This window comes from Schistocerca cancellata, chromosome 6 (genome assembly GCF_023864275.1).
Source record: "Schistocerca cancellata isolate TAMUIC-IGC-003103 chromosome 6, iqSchCanc2.1, whole genome shotgun sequence".
Taxonomy (NCBI): Eukaryota; Metazoa; Arthropoda; class Insecta; order Orthoptera; family Acrididae; genus Schistocerca; species Schistocerca cancellata.
In genome coordinates, this window is record NC_064631.1 from 404,374,052 (window position 1) to 404,395,960 (window position 21,909).

The following is a 21,909-nucleotide window of genomic DNA, read 5'->3' on the forward strand; positions in this document are numbered from 1 at the left end:
AACACGGACAAATCGAGAGAGGTTACGGTAAAATTTAGAACATCTACGACAAAAAAATACATGCCTCAAACCAGGCACTAGAACAGTCATCAAGCCCGAAGTCTTCTACGATATTGAAAATGTGACCTGGAACATAGCCTAAAGGAAGAACGCAAAGTTCTAAGACGTACTCAGCCCCAAACGAACGCCTAAAATGGATACGGACGACAATCCCGAAAAAGAGAAAAACTATCGAATCTCGAGGGAAATATAAGAAAAAGTAGACTGACATTTTATGGGCATATCCACAGATTCTCAACAGCAAGACTGACTCATAAAATTGCGAAGGACATAGAACAACTGAAAAACATACTCTGGATCCAACAACTCAAGGAGGACTTAAAAAAGGCTCATGTAAATCCATCAAACATTTTCAACAGAAACTTATACACACAAAAAATTAGCAAGTGGGAAATACTACCAGAGAATGAAATCACCACCAGTGACCAGACAAAGGACAAAGTGGACTGCAAGAAGAAAAAGAATCCGCAGGTAAATAATGGCAGCACCTTGGAAACTCCCAGGATTGAAACATAATAGCTTTCCGCGATCCAGTAGGGAACAACTGCACCCAAAAATGATATAAGGAAAGAAACAAAATTGAAGATTCATAAGACAACGGCAGTTCCAATGCTTGTTTACGAAAGCGAATCGTGAGTTGTAAATAAAGCCAAGAAAATGGCATGCAAGCAACAAAGATGAGGCTTCTAGAAGTAAAAGGATATACAAGAGCTAACAGAATGCGAAATGTGGAAATTAGAGAAGACCTGAAAATATTTAATATCCTCAATAAAATACAAGAAAACAGAAGATACTAGGACGAACATCTCGAAAGAATGAGAATAGACAGGTTACCTCTTCACGCTATAAGTAATCGATTTGGGACAAGACGCCAGGGAACGCCGTAACAGGTAAAACAAATAAAGGGGCGTTCTCCTTAAAGATGATATGTAGAGAAGGACTGTTACCGTCACCAGGCTTCATGGTCCGTGCGTTATTTTTTTTCGAGGTGATGACGTATTTCATAGCTAATCGACTCCCACGTTTGTGACGCTCTTAGTACAATGATTGTATTTTATGTTTATTATCTGATAATTCAAACTGCACGTTATTTATTCATTTTCATCGCAAGTTAATATACGGATGCGAATTTACGCAAATGCTTGCATGCAGCGGTTTACATATCCTCGTTTGCGGCCGCCTTCAGTCAGAGCTCTCGCATTAACCCATATTATTTGACAAATAGAGCACAACGATCATGTTTGGCAATACCACATGGCAAACAGTTGCGTGCGGGCTGTGTTTGCAGCCACGTACGCTTTGTAAGTAAATGTGACTTGAACATGACAGGTAATTCAAATATACTGCACACAATCACTCATCCCTGTAACGGATACATTGATTCTGCGCGGACTCAAAATAGAAGTTTGTTATTTGCTAACTTCCGTATAGAGAGCTGTACTGCGAACTAAACACGAAGATGACGCGGGACAAGCGGAATTCTGGTGGGGTGAGATCCAACAACGTGTTTTTAGCGCTCCTCCCGCTCAGGGAAATTCAATTAAACATTTTTCATCCGCCAAATTGTTCGAACACACGATGCGAGCTCTCCCGCATAGCTGCGATAAAAATGCATTCCGACGTCTCGGACATTCCAAAATACGTGACAATAGGAATCGAAGAATATGGTACGGAATAAACTCGTGTATATAGTAGCTGCGAGGGAGGCGAATTTAATTTAGAAGCGTTACCTACCGACTGCAGGGAGGGAAACGTATCTGTAGTATAGGACCGGAGCGAAGCGTCCGTCAGAGGACGCGGCGCGAGTCTTGTGAATGAACGGGCAGCTCGTCCGGTAATTAAAAATCTCACATACCTTACAGCGGCGGGTATTTGCTTTCATTGGCGCTGTGAATAAGTTGAGATAGGGGGCGGGGCGGATTTCACGTAACGGGGCCAGAAATAAGCCGTCAGACGGGGAAACAGTTTTTTTGGACGCCGTATCGCCACGACAGACGGCAGCGTTTTCGCGATAAATCTGAGTAGCTATTTGCTGCACTCGAAAAATGCTGTCGCTTAGTATCGTAAATTCATCTCGCGAGCAGTTACGTCTTCAAAACGAAGCTAGAGCTGGGGATAGATGTGAGCGTCGGAGATCTTCGATTGAGAACATGATTTTTGAAGAAAGGAACAAAACGTTTAGTTAAACATTACTTATCCTAGGCATTTCTAGATTTTCTGTTTTACGCTTTTCTTAACCGATCAGTTATACCAACATTGGTGTTAACTCTTCTACACAAGCGTTCTTAATAATGTCTCTGGACAAAGTATTTGATCCGTTATGAATTGTGAACTTGATGCGTAATGGAGGCAGTTGATCTCCGTGACTATTCCTTTATAGGGCGTAGAATAATAACAGAGACCAGTCACAATAGAAGGCGATTTTATGTAATGCACGGCGGTTTCGGTCTTGTGTCCATCTTCAGGGGATTTTACAGTCAATTACAAGTTGCAGAGCTCAATGTTGCAGGTCACTGTGTAATATCTCTTTATATTCGATGAATTATTCTGATACAATTCTACCCTTGAATGACGTTTACTAATTTTCTATCTTCATACTCGCAGAATCCATGCGCAAAGTAATGTCATACAATAGATATGCCATGAGCGCATAATTATTCTTTGTAGTACTCTCTCTGGTGGTTGTTAGAAAAAAAGCTTCCGAGATTTGTCTTCGTGCCGATTAGCCTGAGCATTGTTTGAAGAATTGTAATCCTAATATTGAGATTTATGACAAAAGATAACTGATACGAAATTGTACGATATATTGCCCCTTTCATACAAAAGGTGTGTAACAATTTACATTATTTGACATTTGAGAATTAATGATATTCATCGATATATTGCGTAGTTGTTAATCAGAAGGGAACTTCCGAAAGACTGGATACGAACCTGCATTTAATAATCCAAGAGCTCCATTACCTCTTCGGAAGGTTAAACTTCATCAAAGCCAAATATCCGCTTGATCTGAGGTTTCCCGACTGATTATACAACGCTTCCAAAAATACGAGGCATTTTATTTGTACAGATTAGCAGACTGCCGCAAAGCACGCGCCTGCAGAGAAGAAGAATCATCGCCTAATTTCATTCTAACAAGTAAAATTTCTGAATCATTTTGAGTGACTGAGTTATGACTGTGTTTCCTATTATGAATGATTGATTGCTCGAACGAATTGAGAACTACATAACTACATAATTACATATATAGGAGGAAAAATTACAACTGTTTAAATAAAAAATAAATAATGTGATGATGATTAAATAGATCCAACTGAAACAACTAAAGTTGCTAAGCGACATGTATTGTGAAGTATTATACCACTACCATTACAGGTGGAGTATCCATATAGTTTCCACATTACATTCATCACGATTTTTACAGGAATATCTGTATTCGTTGCACATTTACTATTACACATCATGGTTAATATTGGTGCTTCCACGTTACGCCTTTGATACAGTAGATGCCAATAACGTCAGAAGCACATACACTGGCAACATCTGACGCGTTTACACACCTCTGTTTTCCCCATTTTAATGAATTACATGTCACGGAAGGAAGACCTTTCATTAAAATATTTTATGAATTTCCATTTTTAAAAAATTTTCTACATGAGAGCATATAGGGGGAAGGGGGGACAGGGAGGGGGAGGGCCGCTCTGTCCCCACTCCGTAAAAACTGGTCTCCACAAACTAAACTCGCATCCTGCCCTGCGACACAAAGTGATGTGCAGTATCAAGCCAGTATAAATCTGAAGGCTGAATATGTAATCGATACTGGTTGGTTGCAAGTGTACTCAGAATCACTAGTCGTGAAATCTGAAAGCCTATTCACCGTTCATTGCGAAACTAATTAGTTAGACTCCTCCCCTACACCTTCGGCTCTGATTCAAAAATGGCTCTGAGCACTATGGGACTTAACATCTGTGGTCATCAGTCCCCTAGAACTTAGAACTACTTAAACCTAACTAACCTAAGGACGTCACACACATCCATGCCCGAGGCAGGATTCGAACCTGCGACCGTAGCGGTCACGCGGTTCCAAACTGAAGCGCCTAGAACCACACGGTCACACTGGCCGGCCCGCTCTGATTCTGGATACGCTCTTGTTACTTGGTGCAATACTTTCAGGTTTCCTTTCAGACCTTTGACCTGAAAACTTCTATTCGCTTGTCGATCGAACTTCCTTGTGAGACACAATACTGTTAGATTCGAATCACTAATAACTACGAGACTAATCATGCGTAAACAATGATTGAGCCCGCAACGGATAGATCGTATCTATACATCTTTATCGCACAGTATTTATTTTGGTAGTGACGTCATTGTGCCGGCCGTTGTGGCCGAGCGGTTCTAGGCGCTTCAGTCCGGAACCGCGCTGCTGCTACGGTCGCAGGTTCGAATCCTGCCTCGTGCATGGATGTGTGTGATGGCCTTACGTTAGTTAGGTTTAAGTAGTTCTAAGTCTAGGGGACTGATGACCTCAGGTGTTAAGTCCCATAGTGTTCAGAGCCATTTAAACCATTTGAACGTCATCGTGCCAATGTAGACGCATGCGCGTGACTGTTACGAATCAGCTTTATGTAAAGTTATTAATTGGTGCAGGCTAGAAAGGCGTTTAGCTAAGAGATTGACTCGAGTGCCATTGTGAAAAGCTTGAGGAGCACAAGTAGCAGCCATACTGAGAGAAAAGAAATATTCGCCTGAATACAAGCGAAAATCGGCATTAAACTGTGGACTGCAAAATAATGAAAGATGTTTCATGTGTCTCATAAATATGATCGGAATAATAGAAAACTCACGTTAAAGGAAAGCTCGCGTAGAAAAGAATCCAGGAAGTCCAAAGAGTCGAGTGCTGAGTTAATGCGAGTGAAGAAACAACGCAAAGATTAAGGCGGGCAGCGACAGTCGAAACGTCTACAAATCATGTACTGGGCTCTTTGGATGGCAGTTCTCTGTGTAACCATTCTATTAAAGAGATTAATAATTAAATTTGTTATGATGACGACGAACGAGTCGTCACCAGTGTTGACTGGTGACCAATGCTAAATAGAAACGTAATAATCACAGCAGGTTTGTCAGCAACGTCGATAAGATACTGGTTGCATGGTTTGGATCTGCAACGGCTAAAATACTTAGAAGTCGTTGGTAAAAAGTAATATACACTCCTGGAAATTGAAATAAGAACACCGTGAATTCATTGTCCCAGGAAGGGGAAACTTTATTGACACATTCCTGGGGTCAGATACATCACATGATCACACCGACAGAACCACAGGCACATAGACACAGGCAACAGAGCGTGCACAATGTCGGCACTAGTACAGTGTATATCCACCTTTCGCAGCAATGCAGGCTGCTATTCTCCCATGGAGACGATCGTAGAGATGCTGGATGTAGTCCTGCGGAACGGCTTGCCATGCCATTTCCACCTGGCGCCTCAGTTGGACCAGCGTTCGTGCTGGACGTGCAGACCGCGTGAGACGACGCTTCATCCAGTCCCAAACATGCTCAATGGGGGACAGATCCGGAGATCTTGCTGGCCAGGGTAGTTGACTTACACCTTCTAGAGCACGTTGGGTGGCACGGGATACATGCGGACGTGCATTGTCCTGTTGGAACAGCAAGTTCCCTTGCCGGTCTGGGAATGGTAGAACGATGGGTTCGATGACGGTTTGGATGTACCGTGCACTATTCAGTGTCCCCTCGACGATCACCAGTGGTGTACGGCCACTGTAGGAGATCGCTCCCCACACCATGATGCCGGGTGTTGGCCCTGTGTGCCTCGGTCGTATGCAGTCCTGATTGTGGCGCTCACCTGCAGGGCGCCAAACACGCATACGACCATCATTGGCACCAGGGCAGAAGCGACTCTCATCGCTGAAGACGACACGTCTCCATTCGTCCCTCCATTCACGCCTGTCGCGACACCACTGGAGGCGGGCTGCACGATGTTGGGGCGTGAGCGGAAGACGGCCTAACGGTGTGCGGGACCGTAGCCCAGCTTCATGGAGACGGTTGCGAATGGTCCTCGCCGATACCCCAGGAGCAACAGTGTCCCTAATTTGCTGGGAAGTGGCGGTGCGGTCCCCTACGGCACTGCGTAGGATCCTACGGTCTTGGCGTGCATCCGTGCGTCGCTGCGGTCCGGTCCCAGGTCGACGGGCACGTGCACCTTCCGCCGACCACTGGCGACAACATCGATGTACTGTGGAGACCTCACGCCCCACGTGTTGAGCAATTCGGCGGTACGTCCACCCGGCCTCCCGCATGCCCACTATACGCCCACGCTGAAAGTCCATCAACTGCACATACGGTTCACGTCCACGCTGTCGCGGCATGCTACCAGTGTTAAAGACTGCGATGGAGCTCCGTATGCCACGGCAAACTGGCTGACACTGACGGCGGCGGTGCACAAATGCTGCGCAGCTAGCGCCATTCGACGGCCAACACCGCGGTTCCTGGTGTGTCCGCTGTGCCGTGCGTGTGATCATTGCTTGTACAGCCCTCTCGCAGTGTCCGGAGCAAGTATGGTGGGTCTGACACACCGGTGTCAATGTGTTCTTTTTTCCATTTCCAGGAGTGTATATTGTACTTAACAGGATTATTCTTGGCTGCATACATATAATTATAAACAGATAGCTACTGAGGCCTCACTTAGACCATACGTCACTAAGCGCCTTCTTAGAGGTTGCTGAAGACTGCGCTACTTTAGTACTTGACGTCCCGAGCAAGAGTGGACGAGAGGTCGCTAGAAACTTGATACAAGCTGCGGAGCGGCGCTGGTCGCGACTCGCGGGTCCAACGATACTAATACGGACCGCGGTCGATAGCTGCAATCCCTAGCAAGTGTGGTATCGAACTTTGATACCACAAAATTATGTATTAATACGAAACACATTCCGATGTTTTCAGGGAAAATCTACGGCACAAACTGAACTGCGCAGTCCGAACATCATGCAGCATTACACGATTAGAGAAAGAGACGAAAGGTGAAGGGGTAATAATGACGGGAGCCCTAAAAGGACCATTCACCAGTTGTAATGGTTCTTTATTTACGTGACCATTACGGCACTCCAACCCGAGTTCTCGATACCAGTAACATCGAACTACTTTTCTGCGAAGTAACAGACATATTTTGGTGACAATATTCACATTTGGTTTTATTAATGTATAGTTACTCCGATGTATCGATATATTACAGTGATAGTTCTTGTGTGTATTCATTTCTATGAGACTCATAATCCTTGAATTACTTGTAATCGTTTTGGCGTAAATGCGCACGGAGCAGTCTTTGTTTCACTTTGCAGAAGTTAAGTTGTTATTTCGCTTAGTAAAAAGAGTAGTCAGGTCTTGTGTTTGGTTAAACTGGAAATTAAATGTATGAAGATTGATACAAAACTTTTTTTTCTTGACGATGTGACAATTAAGAAGAAGTATATGTGAATTTGCAAGAAGTATAGTAAAAATGTGGATCGTGAACGCCAAGTCAAAAATTATTTCTACCATGCCATTGTTTTGATCTGGCATTGTTTGATCATTAAGAATTTCCTGACAAACGCATTTGTTAGGTCTTCAAATGTTGCTAAAATACAGATCTGTACCTTCTAGCAGTCAAAGTGGAATCACCCTAGAATCAACAAGATGAACCATAACGACTTCGAAGAAATCTACGTGGGAATCCATTCAAGATAAGTGCCAAATTAATGACTTTTTTACAGTGACCTCATTATTTCTATTCTGTATCATCCACAGTCAATAACTTAGTTGTTGCCCGATAAAGCGAACATATGCTGCGTGAGCAACATTATTAATCTGATTTCTAATCTACTTTGCAAGTGGTGGTATTGTTAGACAGTGAATTAGTTCCCAAGGTTAAACAACCATGTCCATCTGTAGTGTGATTCTTTGCAAAATTTGTCAGTCTTAACGAATATGCATTTACACCTAAAGCACACTGCCCGTAGAATTTTACACTGCTTACGGTAACCATTTCTAAGTGGGAGGATAGTGGCTTTGCTGTCGCACAGTCTTTTGGATTCTCTGAAGCATCTTAGCAAGGGCGTCGCGAGGAGGGGTTAGGCTGAGAGAGGCGCTTCCACGCAACGCTGAAGATCGCTGTCTCGCAAGTTGCCGGCGGGACCCTCACGGTACCTAAACATTTTCCTTTAATTAACCCCAACAGTTTAGGTTAGCGCGAGTTGCCTCCCCGCGGCGGAAACACGTCGGTGAACTTCAGCGTCGCTGCAGCCGAAATTCAGTCCACCCCGGGTCTGCGGCGCTGCGGGGGGTCGCTTATGGGCGACAGAGTCCGCACAACTTGGCTGCGGCTGCGGCTGCGGCCACATCAGCCGTGGCCGAGGCGTACACAGGCGGCCGCTCGCCTGCGAGAGGACGGCCGCTGTCTGAAAGGGCCAGCGCCGCGCCTAGGGTTGCCAAACGTACGGTTTTAGCCGGGACAACACAGAATATTCCCGTTTTGTTCCGGGTACGGTCCAATCTATTAACCGTACGTCAAATGGGCCGATTTTTAACATGAGACATAATTTCACACTTTTAATCAAAAAATGGTTCAAATGGCTCTAAGCACTATGGGACTTAACATCTGACGTCATCAATCCCCTACACTTCAAGTACTTAAACCTAACTAACCTAAGGACATTACGCACATCCATGCCCGAGACAGGATTCGAACCTGCGACCGTAGCAGCAGCGCGGTACACTTTTAATCTTCAGTACCAAATTTTACATTGCAGGTTACGTTTTCCACGCTCGGCTGCCCATGTGATGATCACTGGGACTGATGTGACGTCAGAAGCAGAACTGCGTTGTGTACTTCCATTCCATGCCAGAAGGCAAAGGGTTTCGTTCATTTCGGGAACAGGCTCAACACTTTCTCACAAGCCATCATGTACAGGATGTCCACAATGAGACTCCAACATTCTAATATCCTATATCTTTCTCATTTCAGATGGTCGACATGTGAATCCTGAAGGGGCAGACAGAGCAACTCAACAAGTTTGTGGTGTGCAAATTTGATACGCCAAGTGGCCGTAGTGGAGCTGCAATCAATTGTTTTAGCAAAGTGGAGGATATGAAGGAGCGTGCACAAATGGTCTGGTGGTGTACAGAGACAAAATCGGGGACCCAAGTGCAAAGAAACTTTCGTCGAGTTTACAACAAAGCGCCCCCGTCGTTCAAGACTATAAAGAAGTGGTGTGATCAGTTTTTGGCTACTGGAAGTGTTGCGAAAGGGCACGGTGGTGATAAGCCTGGGATCAGCGAACATCACGTGGAACAAGTGCGGTGGTCATTCGAGCAAAGTCCACAGAAGTCAGTGCGACAGGCAGCACGAGAACTTCGTAGGAAACGTTCAACAGTGCACAAAGTGCTTCATCGGCGATTACGTTTGTATGCGTATAAAGTGCTGGTTGTGCAATAAATCAAGCCTGATGATCGACCAAAGCGAGAAGAATTTGCATGTGTCATGTTATATCGCATTGCCGCGGACGAGACATTTTTATCACGCGTGATGTTTATTGATGAGGCAACCTTTCACGTGTCAGGGGCTGTCAATCGTCACAATGTGCGCATATGGGGGTCCGAAAATCCACATGCACCTAGGGAACACATGCGCCACAGTCCGAAAGTTAATGTGTGGTGTGGTTTGGTGATAAATCGCATTTTTGAGCCGTTTTTCTTTCAGGAGCCGACTGTGCATGGAGCCATCTACCTGAACATGTTGGAACAATTTGCCGTCCACAGATAACACACCTGCAGCCAAATCTGATGTTTCAACAGGACGGTGCACCACCCCATTGGAGCCTTGATGTCCCAAAATTTTTAAATGACATATTCCCGCATCGATGGATTGGCCGTGGAGGTCCAATTCCTTCGCCGCCACGTTCGCCCGACATAACCCCCTCGATTTTTTCTCGTGGGGTTATGTGAAAGACCGGGTATACGCCAGTAAAGGACCTGCAAGACTTGAAACAGCGCATAAGAATTGTCATCAACTCTGTCACAGAACAGATGCTCCGCAACACATGGCACGAAATCGATTATAGACTTGATATTCTTCACGCTACCCGTGGCGCCCATGTTCAAGTGTACTGAACTGTCCACCTGTGTATGAAAACTTGATGAGCTGCTGTATGATTTCCTTGCATTTGTTCGTCAATAAATTGTGTTTCCCCTCAGATTTTATGAGTTCAAATGTTGGAGTCTCATTGTGGACACCCTGTATTTTACATATTAGAAATGGTTTATTTATAGAGGTAGTGTGTTCAGAATGTATGAGAGTGAGACATATCTCATGAAAAGTAAATTAGCTATTCAAACCAGCACACGCCGCAACAGAAGACTGCAACTGTTGTAATAAAATAAAAATAGTTGTGACTCTTTTTCTTTACTAACAGTGTAATGTAATAGAATGAATACGAGCCATGACTCATTAATGACACTCATTAATGCAATGGCTCAGCATAGAAGACAAATAACGAACGTAGGAATATTATTAACCGCGTAATATGTTGTTTAGTTTAGCCCGGCGCGTATAAGCACTCAGTAAACTAGCTCAGTTCTCAGGGGTTAAGGAATTGTAAATACTCATTTGTTTAGATATTAAAACATCACAGATATTCCACAATATATGCCTAGTCGACGTCAAGTTGAAAGTCGTGTGCTTATAGCACCAGAGAATTTTTCACCAGTCCGCTCACTGTACAACAATAAATTCCGTAACTCAAAATCGTGGTTTCGTATTGATTCCCAATATAAGATAACATGCGGAGCTTTTGCAAATGAAATTTTATACCAGAACTAGAATCCTGTGACCAGGCCTTCCTGTCTGGGATGTTATCTAGCAACTTTGAGAAAATCTGAAAGTGAATCTTATTAAATTATTTGCAGCGACCGCCAGGCTCGGAGAATCTGAAAGAAAGGTTTAGTTTTGTAACCGGCGGCACGTCTCGACGATGAGATAAAAGAAAGTTCTTAATTATTTTTTAAGATGGCGCCTAACAATGAAGAATTTCTGTTAAGGCCCATGTCTACTCTAGACAAGCAAGGTTTAGGATGCAAATTATTTCAACACGACACAATTTTTAAGTCACAAACAACTCTATTTTCAGTTTTGTTAATAACATACATTGGCTTCGTTAAAGGCTCCTTACGGTTTACGTCCAGATGATAAGGCAAGAGGAAGAATAATAATGACAAAAGAGGTCAGAATTGAAACACAGAATCTCAGTTCCATGGAATAGGCATACATTGTAGCGTAATATATTGTTCCTTGGTAAAACTCGCACGTTACTCATGCAATACTTATCGTAAAAACATGTAATCTATACATTTCACATTCATGTCCATCCAGGAGAAACAGTACACTTTATCAGTGCGTCTGGGGAAAAAGAATTTCCAGAACTGCGGTCATTTCCAGGAAATACATATAAAGCAAGTGATACTTTATCTGTTGGAAAATCTGAAGAGATATTTTCCATTTCACACGGCGGTGAACCGATGTTACGCTTCATTTTAACAGGGATAACCACAAACGTAAACTATCTATATTGGTACAAACAACGCTGATGAGAAGTCTCTACAAGTTGACTCTATTGATGCAAACAAAGTATTTAATAGATGCATACTAATTTCAACATTTCTCATTTTCAAGGTAATAACAGGCCTATTTAGGAAAGTATAAAAAGATGCAATTAACAGTGCTTTTTTCGTTTCAGATAACTGTTTCTGAGCTTATATTCGCATTTCACGCAGTTAAAAATCGTCTTAGCTGTGTCACCATCGATTGAAATGTGAAAATATCGTCTCAGTTATTCCATGATTCGACAACTGCAAATAAAAGCACGTGTGGTAAAACAAAATGTGAGGCATTAATTACTGGCTTTTGGACCAAATAGCGTCAATAATTTACATCAGAGTTAAAGAACAACAAATTTTTAAGTATTTGCTTTGATGCTTCCAAAACAGGTAATCAAAAGCGTTATCCTATTTCCGTAAGGTAGTTTTATGTGAAAGCACGTATGTCCCACAGAATTTTAGATTTCAGTGAGGACTCTGGTGAATCTGCATCTGCAATGTTTGAGCAGAACTTAAGAAAGATCCCAAAACACGAGTTGAATTTGTCACAGGTTACAGCTTTTACAAATGCAAATTGAACTCGTAGCGTAGTAAAATCAAACTGCTGTGCATATACTTGTATAGTGCATAAAAGCTGCAAATCTGGTATGAATGCTGTGTTCATAGATATAGATTTCTTTCATTTTGTTGATGCAGATTCATTGGAAGAATCCTAAGGAAATGCAATCCGAAAACAAAGGAAGTAGGTTACAGTACGCTTGTTCGCCCACTGCTTGAATACTGCTCAGCAGTGTGGGATCCGTACCAGATAGGGTTGATACAAGACATAGAGAAGATCCAACGGAGAGCAGCGCGCTTCGTTACAGGATCATTTAGTAATCGCGAAAGCGTTACGGAGATGATAAATAAACTCCAGTGGAAGACTCTGCAGGAGAGACGCCCAGTAGCTCGGTACGGGCTTTTGTCAAAGTTTCGAAAACATACCTTCACCGAAGAGTCAAGCAGTATATTGCTCCCTCCTACGTATATCTCGCGAAGAGACCATGAGGATAAAATCAGAGAGATTAGAGCCCACACAGAGGCATACCGACAATCCTTCTTTCCACGAACAATACGAGACTGGAATAGAAGGGAGAACCGATAGAGGTACTGAAGGTACCCTCCGCCACACACCGTCAGGTGGCTTGCGGAGTATGGATGTAGATGTAGAATACAATGCTCTGTTAAGATACGTATCTGCAAAGTGATCTTCCAGCAAGTATAGTTTTCTAGTGTAGATGATTGCCCTAACTCCATTAAAAGGGACTTGATACATGTGTCCAGTTCATAGAAACAACAAATTTTAGTGGAATTAAACCTTCACATTTCCCTGCATTCAACTAACATTTTGTCCAAGGTTTTACTCAACTCAGAAAAAAATGAACTGGCGATTTGTGAAGTATGCCGTGTGATGGAGAAAACAGAAATGGAGTTATAAAGTATGATAAATGATCTGTTTTTTGGTTATAAGCTGCAACACCTGCTAGATTAATTGGATGACCTGATATTAGGTGGAGAACAAATACAACTGGAACAATGCAGACATATGTATGAAGTGTGTCTGAAATATCATTTGAAAAAAAAAAGAACCTTGACTTGAAACATATTTTGAATTAAGCCAAATCACTTTTTATTGTTGATTTCTTTAGTGTGGATAATGTGTATTCAGAGATCGTTATGGTTCCTGATTGGTTTTGTGGAGAAGGGAATGAATATTTCAAAGCAATGTTAGCTATTTTGACAATACGACATAAATAGGTCAACATTATAGAACTAATTGGTACATCAAAAATGTGCAGTGCTTTAGTTTTAGTTAAACATGTTTTGAAAGTATTTCCTTCAAATGCTTTCACAAAGAGAGTTTTCTCCATTATGAAGATTAAATGGAGGTATCGGCAAACAGGTATTCAATTGATCTAATAAAAAGATTAATTGTACACTTACTTAAACTACGATGAAAGTTGCAGTGATTTTTTGTAAGACTGTGCTATCTAATGAAAAAGTGATGACAACTGTGCTCTCCACTTAAATGTATTGAGTATTTTATGAAGAAAATGTGCAGTAAATACAATTTTTAAAATGTCAGTGCCGATAGATGTGTTCCTATTTTTCCTCTATGAAATCTGGCAACCCCAGCTGCACTCTAATGATATGGCTCCACTACTCCTTAGATGTTACACGGACAGTGAGCGTGGAAATTAGACAGCTGTGGAATATTAGGCGCAGATGTCATGAAACATCGTTACGTGACCTGGCAGACAACATTAATATAGACGTTTTGTACCTTGAAGACTTTTTTAAACTTTTTATTTTTCAATTTACAGCTATTTGCGAGGTAAGGCCCAAAACTTTCCGTAAGTTCGAATATTGTGGCCAAACGATCAGTAATATGAACTTCTGGCGCTAGGCGTCTCTAGTTGTGTCTTTCAACTGCCAAGGTGAGGTTTGGACACCAGCATTCCTTCTGGAGCCACGATATTGGGGCTAAAGCAGACGACGCAGTGTAATGTCGTTAGCAAAGAATTTGCTTATTTTCGGCAGCATTAAATCCTGATTCCTCTCTGTGAAAACCTAATTTTATGTTCAAATAAATTTTCAATAAAATTGACGCTGAATTTTATTAATTTCCAAATATGTACCCCGGATAACGCAAATCCGACTTGTGGAACATATGCACTGTAATGTCACATTAATGTGGATCACTGTCAAGAGCATGAATAGCTAACTTTTGCAGTGCGAACCGCAAGAAGAGAGTAAATGAGGTTCTGGAAGGTACTGACAGGGCTGTGGAGTCATGCCGAGTCCAGTGCCTTGTCCAACTGCGCTAGGTTTCTCGGTTGAGGATCCATGGCGCGAACAGCCCTATCGATGTCGTCCCACAGACTCTGAATTGGGTTTAAATCTGGTGAGTTTGATAGCCAGGGCAGTACTGTAAACTCTTTCTGGTGGTCTACGAATCACGCAACTACACAGCGAGCTGTGCGGTGCGTTGCATTGTCCTGTTAGCAGACACCACCGTGAAGAGGAAAAACAAACAACACATAGGGGTGGACGTGGTCCCCAAGGTTAGATGCATACTTATGTTGGTCCATCGTGCCTTCCAGAATGGCGAGATCACCGAAGGAATGCCACGAAAACATTCCCTAGACCATAACGCTCCCTCTCCGGACTGTACCCTTTCGACGATTGTTGCAAGGTGTTTTCCGTCTGTCCAATGGAACATAAAACGTGATTCATCTGAAAAGGCCACCTCTCATCATTCAGTGAACGGCCAGCTGCGTTACCGACGTACACCATTTCAGCTTTTGACATGAACAGCAGTCAGCATGAGTGAACGGACGAGGCGCCTGCTGCGATGGCCCATATACACTCCTGGAAATTGAAATAAGAACACCGTGAATTCATTGTCCCAGGAAGGGGAAACTTTATTGACACATTCCTGGGGTCAGATACATCACATGATAACACTGACAGAATGACAGGCACATAGACACAGGCAACAGAGCGTGCACAATGTCGGCACTAGTACAGTGTATATCCACCTTTCGCAGCAATGCAGGCTGCTATTCTCCCATGGAGACGATCGTAGAGATGCTGGATGTAGTCCTGCGGAACGGCTTGCCATGCCATTTCCACCTGGCGCCTCAGTTGGACCAGCGTTCGTGCTGGACGTGCAGACCGCGTGAGACGACGCTTCATCCAGTCCCAAACATGCTCAATGGGGGACAGATCCGGAGATCTTGCTGGCCAGGGTAGTTGACTTACACCTTCTAGAGCACGTTGGGTGGCACGGGATACATGCGGACGTGCATTGTCCTGTTGGAACAGCAAGTTCCCTTGCCGGTCTAGGAATGGTAGAACGATGGGTTCGATGACGGTTTGGATGTACCGTGCACTATTCAGTGTCCCCTCGACGATCACCAGTGGTGTACGGCCAGTGTAGGAGATCGCTCCCCACACCATGGTGCCGGGTGTTGGCCCTGTGTGCCTCGGTCGTATGCAGTCCTGATTGTGGCGCTCACCTGCACGGCGCCAAACACGCATACGACCATCATTGGCACCAAGGCAGAAGCGACTCTCATCGCTGAAGACGACACGTCTCCATTCGTCCCTCCATTCACGCCTGTCGCGACACCACTGGAGGCGGGCTGCACGATGTTGGGGCGTGAGCGGAAGACGGCCTAACGGTGTGCGGGACCGTAGCCCAGCTTCATGGAGACGGTTGCGAATGGTCCTCGCCGATACCCCAGGAGCAACAGTGTCCCTAATTTGCTGGGAAGTGGCGGTGCGGTCCCCTACGGCACTGCGTAGGATCCTACGGTCTTGGCGTGCATCCGTGCGTCGCTGCGGTCCGGTCCCAGGTCGACGGGCACGTGCACCTTCCGCCGACCACTGGCGACAACATCGATGTACTGTGGAGACCTCACGCCCCACGTGTTGAGCAATTCGGCGGTACGTCCACCCGGCCTCCCGCATGCCCACTATACGCCCTCGCTCAAAGTCCGTCAACTGCACATACGGTTCACGTCCACGCTGTCGCGGCATGCTACCAGTGTTAAAGACTGCGATGGAGCTCCGTATGCCACGGCAAACTGGCTGACACTGACGGCGGCGGTGCACAAATGCTGCGCAGCTAGCGCCATTCGACGGCCAACACCGCGGTTCCTGGTGTGTCCGCTGTGCCGTGCGTGTGATCATTGCTTGTACAGCCCTCTCGCAGTGTCCGGAGCAAGTATGGTGGGTCTGACACACCGGTGTCAATGTGTTCTTTTTTCCATTTCCAGGAGTGTATGTCAGTCGCTGAAGAGACACTGTTGGTAGCCGCATGGCTCATTTGGAGGGGCTAGTTGCTCAACAGTTGTACGTCTATTCGCCCGCATACATCTCCGCAGCTGTCGTTCACCCGTGTCATCTATGACCTGTTGCCTCGGCGTCTGCTTTGTTTAGCGCCTTTTCGCAATGCATAGTATACTTTAAGCACGACGGTACGTGAACGGTTTACAAACTTAGCCGTTTCGGATATGCTTCCACGCTTTGCTAGAAAGCCAATGATCCTTTTGAAGAGATGAATCACTCCGTTTCCGTGTTACGATAACGACTGCACTGTTTTCCGGGTCCCCTCCCCCCGACAAGTTTAAATAGCCTCCGCTGCTAGCGCCGCCAGCTGCCGTCTTTAAGTGGTTACTGAACGTTGCCACTGGACCATGTCTAAATGCGTGATGTCACCTTGGTAAGCGTAACGGATCCGTTTTCTATAAAGAATTTCCAATTAGCACTGATTGAATATTATGCATGTTTCATGCATAAACAAAGACTAGAAGTGTAATCGATCTTGCTTTATAAGCTCGATTTGTGACTGGCAAATGTGCATGTCGTTTGTTATGGATTTCCCTTCAAAATTAGTTAGCAAGAGGGTATAGCATATCTCGAAATTATTAAGCTGCCACTCCAAGCTTCGTATCACGATGTGCCTCATGGCGTCCTTACATGGCTGCTGAAAAATGTTGGGAAAGATAGCAGGCGTGAGTATTGCATAGCGTATAAGTACTTTGTTTCTCAAATTGTCTACTACAATGTTCTTAGGTGCCATAAGGCCGCCTCGTATCAGCATGAACGAATAATGCCACGTGGCTAGGAAACTATCTATTTCAATAAATATGTGAATGACAAGTCTGAGAATAAATAAAAAGATTTGAAACGTCCCCTTTGAAAAATTATACAAGACTGTGCTTAAACTGACACACAATATTTTTAGCGCAACGCAGTCTGACTTTCAATAATCCCTACAAAAGATTGGCAGTGACTAACATTAACCTATACCTTTCAGAGATGGCGGAGTTTTGAAATTTGTAAGACTGGATGTCATGAACTGCTATGTATATTATGATTTTTCAACACTATTAAGGTAAATACATTGTTTGTTCCCTATCAAAATCTTTCATTTGCTAACTATGCCTATCAGTAGTTAGTGCCTTCAGCAGTTTGAATCTTTTATTTAGCTGGCAGTACTGGCACTCGCTGTATTGCAGTAGTTCGAGTAACGAAGATTTTTGTGAGGTAAGTGATTTGTGAAAGGTATAGGTTACTGTTAGTCACTGTCAATCTTTTGTAGGGATTATTGAAAGTCAGATTGCGTTGCGCTAAAAATATTGTGTGTCAGTTTAAGCACAGTCTTGTATAATTTTTCAAAGGGGACGTTTCAGATTATTTTAATCGCACATTGCCACATTGACCGTATAGTTCACTGGCGCAACTGATGCAGAAATTCATAAACTACTTCATTATTCGACAGTATCTGTAATGAAACCTACAAAATGTTTCAAATGGGTTTTGCGAGAGAGAGAGAGAGAGAGAGAGAGCTAGAGAGAGAGAGAGAGATGGGGGGGGGGGGAGGGACAAAGAGAGACAGCGAGCAAATCATCAAACACACAGTTCTAGAAATTACTTTAAATGAACAATATGCTTGAAGATCCAAAATGGTTCAAATGGCTCTGAGCACTATGGGACATAACATCTGAGGTCATTAGTCCCCTAGAACTTCGAACTACTGAAACCTAACTAGCCTAAGGACATTACACACATCCATGCCCGAGGCAGGATTCGAACCTCCGACCGTAGCAGTAACTCGGTTCCGGACTAAAGCGCCTAAGAGCGCTCGGCCACAGTGGCCGGCTATGCTTGAAGCACCAGAACCGTGAAACCGTAAACGAACCGTGAATGAAATGCGTGATTTGCGCTTGCAGCAAGCAACAGTCTTATCCAAACAACGTGCTGAAACACCAAACTACACCATAACTACACCGGACAGAATACAGAAGCAAGCGTCTCGCTTTCTTGCTCTAAGCAAACTGAAAAAAAAAAAAAAAATTGGCAGCCGGTCTTCTAGCTGGCTCACCGTGGTAGGTAGAGTTCACTAAGCAATTTTATGCGAGGCGGCGTAAGTCTCTCTCTCTCTCTCTCTCTCCTTTTTTTTTTTATATGTAGAGTGGGTTCCGAGCAGGTGGGGACAACGCGGGCAGGGCTCGAAACCCGAGGCCTGGCTGGGATGCCTCCCCATTCCCATCCCTGAATTGCTCCCTCAAAATAGCTATGTTTTTATTTTTACTGGGAACAGTGTAAATACACAAAATATTTTTATTGGTACAAGCTTAAATACAACAGAAATGCCATCCATCCGGCGGAAATAACACGAGACATTGCACCCGAACAAGGCGAGCATTTTTTTTTTACTAACAAGGTGTAGGAAAAAGATAACAATAATTCTGATGTAAGCTAACAGGTGTGAAGCAATAGACAGTAGAGTTGGGGGAATAACCAGCTTGTTCTGGTATAGTGCATAAAAGAAAGGAGGCGCGTGTCCATCCGCCTACCTCACTGTGGGTTACGATATAGAAAGTAGCGCGGAGAATCTCAGATGTCAGCAGGGGGGAAGGGGGGGGAGGGAGACTGCTGTCGGCGTGTGGCACCACCCAACTGAGCGGGGAGGGAACGTAAAGATCGCGTGTAGGTAATTGGCGAAGAACGCGTGGTAGCGCGGTCGGTGCTCGACTTCACTATGGGCGATTTGTAACTACTGCCACAAGTCAAGGTGTGATTTGTCGCCATCATTACACATGTAGGTGATCGTCCGTCCCTTGACCGATAAAATCGCATGATTTTTGGTGTCTGGGAAATAAGATTCTCAGGATGGATAAAAGTCCATGGGTCAATCGAATCCAGCGGAACGCGGAGGTAACAGGCAACGAACTGTCGGTCAAGTTTCCAAACGTCACTGGTGGGAGCACAAGTCATTTGGTGGACATCGACATCCATGAGGTGGGAAATGGAACAAAGCGGAGAGTCCGTTAGTCCGATGACGTGAAGACGTTGATTTGTGGCGAATTTTCCACTTGCGACGTGGTACCATGTTGCCCGGACGTTGGAGGAAAGAAAAGGCTGGTGGATATGACGCCAAACCGTGGGCCACCGCTCGGATGGATGTCTGAGTTCGATTTTGTTTCTGGATATGTAACGAAGCAGTTGGGTGTAAAAATCTTTAGGTCGAGGAGAACGAGTGGTCGGTAAGTGTGTGTGAGCGTAACTGAAGTCGACGATGAAATTAGAAACGTGCGTCAGATGGTGCTTGATGTGTCCGACTGGTACTGGTGGCGTTATGGTCGCGGGTATAAGAATTTCCAGCAAGCTGTGCGTAAGGGAGGTGCCCCGTTCCACTGCATTGGCATGGTGGACATGTACAAGGACGCCGCTCGGAGTCGCACATTGACAAGACCAAGGCCTCCCGCTCGCGGGGGAAGGGTGAGAATTTCGTAGCGGACCTCAAAGAGCGCACTGGCCGTAAGAAGACATCTAAAAGCAGCCTGGAGGCTGCGTCCAATAGTTTATGGCAGCGGGACGACCTCTGGCATGTGGACCATTTTGGACACTGCATGTTGATTGAGGTATTGGACACGTTGTAAACAATCGAGTCGGAGGAGGAGATTTTGTCGCACCGCCTTGCGGATAATTTGGAGTGCACGCCGAAAATTGAAGGCAGCGGAGAGGTGCACGGTGGATGTGAAAAAGATACCAAGGTACCGTAGTTTCTGTACGTACGGGAGAGGTGCTAAGTCGTCGAGTGAGAGGCCGCGTCCAATGGACATCGCCGTGGATTTAGCCACATTCATGTTACTGCCCGCTGCAGTTCCGTACGTTGATATCAAATCAAGCACCGTTTGTGTTTCATTCCGTGAGCGGACCAAGAGGAGGAGGAGGTCGTCCGCATACGCGCGACTTCGAAAATCGTGGTGTCGCAAAGTGAGACCAGAAAGGTGGCTCATTAGACTCTCAATGACTGGCTCCAGGTTTATGGCATAGAGTGGGGTCGAAAGTGGGCAACCTTGCCTTACGGAACGCCGAATCGTCACTGGTCCCGCCACGCGGCCATTGACCTGAATCAGCAATTCGGCGGTGCCGTACAGGCGCCGGATGATATCCATAAAGTCTGGTGGAAAACACATTCAGCTCATCACTGAGAACAGAAAACGATGTTGCACCTTGTCGAATGCGCTGTCAAAATCAATGGCAACCACCGCGGCGCGGAGTCTGCACGCCGCCGCCTCTGCAATTAAATCACGACGTTCTCCTGTGGCCGTTTGTACTCGTATATTAACTGAGCCACCCGGAGTTGTCTGTTCCGGGGATAGAATGTTAGGCAGGATCTTGCGGCATAGCGTCGCCAGGAGGCGTGTAAAAATTGTGAGGAAAGCGCGATAAAACTCAATCGGCAATCCGTCAACACCAGGTTATTCAGAGCACCTTTGTTGATTGCATCGTGGACTTCGTCACGCGTAACTGGCTACATCAGCTCGTCCTCTTCGTCGCTGGCGAGGGTGCGAGTTACGTGTGGTAACGCAGACTCCTCAGCCTCGTTGTTGGTTGTCTCCTCCTGGTGCATTAGTGGTCTACAAAGGCATTGACGATTTCGGCCTGGCAAGTAACTTGCTGGGCGCGACAGGTGTAGATCTCGGCGATGAGTCGTTGTCGTCGGTGTTTCCTATCGGAGGTGATATGATGCATGGTGGGATGTTCTTGTTCCGCCGAATCTTGATGTCGGGTCCGCACCATCGCCCTCTGCAGTCGACGGCATGTCAATGTTACAAATTGTGCCTTAATCCTGCTGCGTTCCCTTTGAATGTCAGGTGTGGGTGGTTGGGCGTCCACGTCGCGGAGAACGGCGTAGAAATAGTCGACAGTGTGCCGGCGCGGCGCAGCTACTTTGTTGCCATACTGAATCAAGGTACGTCGAATGGTAGGTTTGCCACATTCCAGCCACCAAGTCAAGGTCGTGCAGTGCGTAGGTAAGCGGCGTTCACAGGTGGCCCATGTCTCGATAACACGTTGAAGACATTCGGGATCATGAAGGTGGGAGGAGCTTCCACGGTTCACGACTGCACCAACCGACTTGCTGGGGAAAGAGAATGTTGCAGATATAGGCATAGTGGTCCGAAAAGGCCAAGGGCCAAAGTTCTGCACCTTGGACTGCAGATGAGAGTTCCCGAGAGACGTAAATCCTATCAAGGCGACTCGATGATTGACTCGTCTGGTAAGGTTGTCCAGGCGCGTCGCCATGCCGAACTTCCCAAGTGTCGCGGAGCAACAGATCACGGACGACAAGACGCAGTTCTTGACAGGTGT